This window comes from Neophocaena asiaeorientalis, unplaced genomic scaffold (assembly GCF_003031525.2).
Source record: "Neophocaena asiaeorientalis asiaeorientalis breed wild unplaced genomic scaffold, Neophocaena_asiaeorientalis_V1.1 scaffold219, whole genome shotgun sequence".
Classification (NCBI taxonomy): Eukaryota; Metazoa; Chordata; class Mammalia; order Artiodactyla; family Phocoenidae; genus Neophocaena; species Neophocaena asiaeorientalis.
The window spans coordinates 17,424-23,208 of record NW_020173106.1 but is presented as its reverse complement, the minus strand read 5'-3'; positions in this window follow the sequence as shown (position 1 = coordinate 23,208).

Genomic DNA, 5,785 nt, shown 5'->3' with positions numbered 1-5,785 from the left:
TTTGGCTAGTGTGAATCATGCTGCTATGAATGTGGATGTACAAATATCTGTTTGAGACCCCTCCCCCCCTTATTTTTAATCTTTTGGCCATGCTGCATGGCATGTGGGATCTTAGTTCCCCGACCAGGGATTGAACCCATGCCCCCTGCAATGGATGCATGGAGTCTTAACCACTGGACTGCCAGGGAAGTCCTGAGACCACACTTTCAATTCCCAGTAGAATTGCTGGGTCATATTTGTATTCTACAGTAATTCTATTTCTAATTTTTTGTGGACCTGTCATACTGTTTTCCACAACAGCGGGGTGTTTTTGGTTTTTTTTTTTTTGGTCTTTATTTAATGAAATAAATATTCAAGGCACAGCTGAAGCCCATTTGTGTGCCTCTCGGACCCCCTCTGCTGCTTCCCCAGACACAGCCACTATGAAGGTGTTGGTCTGTCTCCTTCCTGTCCAGGTTTTTCCACAGTTATCTCATGTCCCTAAATTCAGTTATTCTGTGTTTTTAAAAACATTAGGTTAGGGCTTCCCTGGTGGTGCAGTGGTTGAGAGTCCGCCTGCCGATGCAGGGGACACGGGTTCGTGCCCCGGTCCGGGAAGATCCCACATGCCTCGGAGCGGCTGGGCCCGTGAGCCATGGCCGCTGAGCCTGCGCGTCCGGAGCCTGTGCTCCGCAGCGGGAGAGGCCACAACAGTGGGAGGCCCGCGTACCACAAAACAACAACAACAACACATTAGGTTATTCTACCACACATATCTATCTGCAACCTGCTTTTCTCCCTCAAGCATGTTTGCAGTTTTTAAAAAGCAAGCTATAGAAAAAAAAGACATTGAATCCCACGACAGCCAAAACGAATGGTCAGCACTTGTTTCCTCTTTTTGTGTCATGAGGAAGCCTTTCTAACACCCCATCATCACCACAGTGACCATGATCACGCACATGTGTAATGTGCCTGTCAGCTTTGTCCACACTGACATGCAGTCGTTTGCAACTACTAATCAAAAACTTACACAGACATCGTCACACAACCCCTGATCTACCGCTGACTGTTACAGTCCTGGCTCCGGGGCTGGGCATGCATGTAGCAATAAGACAGACCAATGCCGCCCCTGCCTGTCTCAAGAACAAGGCAGGCAGGCAAACTCCACAACGAACAAGGGGATTTGAAAGAGTCAGAACTGCTACAATCAAAATAAATCAGAGAATCGGGATGGAGTGACTCTGATCTTTGCTTTGTTCCTCTCCAGATTTTATTATTAAAATGCAAAGATCTTATATGTACAGCTGGATTTTTTTTAAGGGTCTGACTTTTTTTTTAAGGGTAGCTGGATTTTTTATATGTGTATTTGTCTGTGTCATCAACCGCCCAGATCAAGATGGAGAAAATTCCCATCACCTGCCTGGCACCCCTCGCAAGTGGGTCCCATCCCCATTAAGAGATGGTCACAGTTCTGATTTCGCCTGAGAATTTCACACGAATGGAATCATATAGTATCTATTGTTTTGTGTCTGTGACATGCATCCATGTCACTGTGCATCGATGTCATTTGCTCCTCTTTATTGCTACGTGGTACTCCATTGTAGAGATGGAACAGTTTTTTGTCCATCCATTTGTTGATGGACTTTTGAGTTGTCTGATGACCTGAACTGTGTCCCCCCGAAATTCATATGTTGAAGCCCTAACCCCCAGTACCTCTGAATGTGAGTGTATTTGGAGATAGAGTCTTTAAAGAAGTGATTGAATTAAAATGAGGTCATTAGGACCTGCAGCAGCATGGATGGACCTACAGATTATCATACTAAGTGAAGAAAGAGACAAATACCATAAAATATCACTTACATGTGGAATCTAAACTGTAATACAAATGAACTTATGAAACAAAAACAGATTCACAGATATGGAAAACAAACTTATGGTTACCAAAGGGGAAAGGGGGTAGGGGAGGGATAAATTAGGAGTTTTGGATTAGCAGATAAAATATACTATATATAAAATAGATAAACAACAGGGTCTTATTGTATAGCACAGGGAACTACATTCAATATCCTATAATAAACCATATTATAGGATATAATAAACCCTCCCTCCCTGTCTCTCCCTCTCCCTCCATCTCTCCCTATTTTTAGGACTTCTATTCTTTACTTTTCAGGCGTGTTTTATGGCCCAGAATGTGGTCTATCTGGTAAATGTTCCATGTTATGTTGAGAAGAATGGCTAGTCTGCTGTTGTTGGATGATGTATTCTATAAATATCAAATAAAACCAGTTGATAGATGGTACTGTTCTCTTCAAAAATATGTTTACTGACTTTCTGCCTGCAGGATTTGTCAGTTACTGACAATGACATTGAAATGTTCAGTTAGAATTGTAGATTTGTCTACCTCATATTCCTGTTTTATACATTTTTGCATCACTTATTCTGTCAGCCTGTTTCAGCACATGTATCATAAAGGCTTATTGTGTCTTCCTGGAGAATTGGCACTTTTTATCTGTATGTAATGCCCCTCTTTCTCCCTGATAATTTTCCTTGTTCTGAAATCAGCTTTGTGTGAAATTAATAGTTATTTTAAATTGATAGCCTGGTCATTCAAAAATCTCTCCTGTACCTGAGTATTGTTTTGACGATTGCTTTCTCTCTTCACAATGTGTTTTCTCTTACCTTTTAGTATGCCTTCTAATTTTTGGTTGAAAACCAGATGTATCAGGTAATTTGAGGTAAATAGGTCTTTAGTGTGAGGTTTTATGTGTTCTTGAACAGGAGATTAGAGTATGTTTAATGCTTGACATAGCTGTAAGTATCAGGAGCTTCAATATCCTCTAGTGCCCTTGAATTTTTCTTCCTCGTGTTTGAGTAGTCCCAGAAGCTCATTCTTGAGTAGAGTCTATGTCTTGCAGCTCTCTGTTTTAATCCACTGTTACCGTATTGGGACCCTAATGATATATGATGGTAAGGTCTTTGAGATGGAATATGTTCTATTATGTTATGATTGAGCCTGCAGTATTTTGGTGGAGGAGACTGTGCATAGGACTGTTTCTATGGACTGGACTATGAAAATCAGAGAAAGTTCTCAGCCCTTCTTTTTTTCCTTTTTTTTTTTTTTTAATCAGAGAGGAAATCTGAAAAGGGCTGGAGTTGCATAATTGCTCTTTCTCTAATCAGATAAAGCATTGGCAAGCTAGTTTCCTTTGAGAAATAGCCTAAGATACAAAGAACAGAATGTACTGTGTATATATCAAAATATTTCCCTGTTTGCTGCATGAAGCATGAGGCAATTTTTAAAAAAAATATTTATGGTAAGAACATGGTTTGGCTCTTGCAGGAAGAATTCATGAATTGTGGGTGGCCCTCTAAGACTGGGTTCTGCAGACCTTTTAATTCTCGAGCTAGTTTACACTGTGTCTCCAGCAATTCATGTGTTCCTACAGTTTACTGGCTTGAGTGGCTTCTGCTCCTGGTTTATTCCGCAAAGGCAATTTTTAGGAGAGTAGGGCAAGTGTAAGTGGGTGCAGGTGGCTGCAGCAAAGAGGAGAGTGGGTTGGGCCTCTAATGTATCAAGGAGTTGAGTTTGGGTATTCAAGGTTTGACCCTCCTATCCACTGGCACAAAGAGAAAAGAGGCATGTGTCTACCTTTGTAACTTGATTGCCTATTGCAGACCAGGCAGGGTGAATGGGTATCTAAAACCAATTAACAGTCACACATCAAAAGTGGAATCAGTGTCTTTATTAAAAGTTCACTCCTGATGATTGTGGACTGAATTATGCCACATCTCACAAGAATTTGAATAGCCATGTGGAAAGCACAAGCAACATGTTATAATTAAGATGAGGAAGTCTTGAAAAAAGCATTCCAATTCCAGTCATCCTAAGGTGTTGGAGAAATCCAGGAAAATATGTCAGTGGGGTTCCAGAACTCAATTCAATTACCTTAGTAATGTTATTTGTTATTTTCATTTGTTTTCTCATGTGTTGAGTTATGGGTGGCCCCTTGCCATGTTGTTTACCCACAGGCAGCAAGCAATCCTTTAAGGGAACAGAACTTTCCCCGGGTGGCCAATAGTCTAAAGCCAACTAGTCGTCAGCCACCATGGCTGCCAGGGAGTTCCCCTTCATGGAAAGTCTCTAAAATGTTAGTTGCCTGCTGCATGTGTTTAGGGTGTTTCAGACATTTCTTGACTGGGATCAGTGATGTGAGTTTGTTGAATGGCATCGTGTGTACCCTGGGCAATGCCAGTCACTCTCAGGACAGTAAGTGCAATCGGTAGGAAAACAGCACATTTGTGTTGGGAAGGGCCACAGCGTGTTATGAAGGAGGATGCCCCAAATAAAATACTGACATCCAGGGTACAGAGTATAGGTGGTGTTAGGAGGAAGGTCCAGTGGTGGGATATGAGTGTTTGCTGCTGGAAACTCTTACAGTAAACAAAAGGATTGTTGAGAATGACCATTTGACAGAAATGTCTCATGCAGAAAGGCCTCTATTTATAAGGTGTCACTAAACCTGAGGATCAGAACAAAGTAATGGGCCCATGTACTGAGGTGGGAGGTGGGTGGCATGGTCTAACTAATGCCTCAAACAGCAGGAAGACTCATTTAGAAGTGAACATGGTTTGTCTAAGGAAGCCATTCTAGCTTCTATGAGGGCTGTATCCTGGAGTCATAAGAAGTAAAAGTGCCACGGAATGCCTTTTTCTAGAGCCCAGCATCTTGAGGGGTTTTTTTTGTTTGTTTGTTTTTCAGAAATGAGTTGATCACATCTTGGTGAGTCCTTCCGTTTTGGCTTCATCAGTGGCGTGTCTAATAGGATAAGTGAGGAGTATGTCTATATGAGTATATACCATGGTCAGAGCATATGCAAGTAGTCCTGCTGAGGGGATGAAGGGTCCTATTAAGTCTATCTTCCATCAGCTGTAGGGACCCCTTCCTCAGCCTGGAAATTATGTCCATTGATTATACTACTAGGGGCATTGTTTTCCTTATCAGGTAAACTTGACAGTAAGTTAGCCATGGCAGAGGAGGGGAGTCCCTTGCATTCTAGAGCTTTAGGGCTTTAGGGTAGAGCTTTAGCCTAGAGCTTTAGGGTAGAGGTCTCTCAATGGTTTCACACATCATGGGCCCACAGAGACAAGATTAATACCATCAGGTTTGAGAGGTTTCTTATGTGCAGAGTTAGGAGTGCAGAGTTTCATATGTGCAGAGTTAGGAGTGACCTTGATTGGGTAACTGTGAAGCAAGACATTCCCAGAGTTCTTTATCCCAGAGTGGTGATAAGGAGTTCTTGTCACTATTGGTGGGACTGGATAGCAAGATCATTGGCAACGGTCAGAGGATCTGTGAAAATGTCCAGGTGAGTTTGACTATTGGCCAGGGCAGCCTGTAGTGCTAGTGTGCTTGCTGGAATTTGAGCGGATGCTTGGGTGCCGTTTTTATCAGGGATATCTTCTTTGATCGGGGGCAGAACCTGCCATTCTCTCCAGTGGACTCCATCAGGTGTGGTGGTAGCACATGGTCTATAAAGTATATGAACTCTCAAGGTCCTTCATGCGATCCTAAGCGACTCTCCAAATGGCCAATGAGTCTAGAAAAGGGGTGACCTCCTCCAGAACAACTGCATTACTCAGAAGGGAACACACTTCCTCCTGTAGTTGAGATGTGCCAGAGGTCCCAATTTTGGCTTTATCCTGTAGGTACCATTATCCTTTCAATGAGGAAGCCTCTGTGGTGAAAAAAGCCTGAGGGATCCTGGCTTCACTACCCAAGACAAAATGGAAAGCTGGCTACACTGAA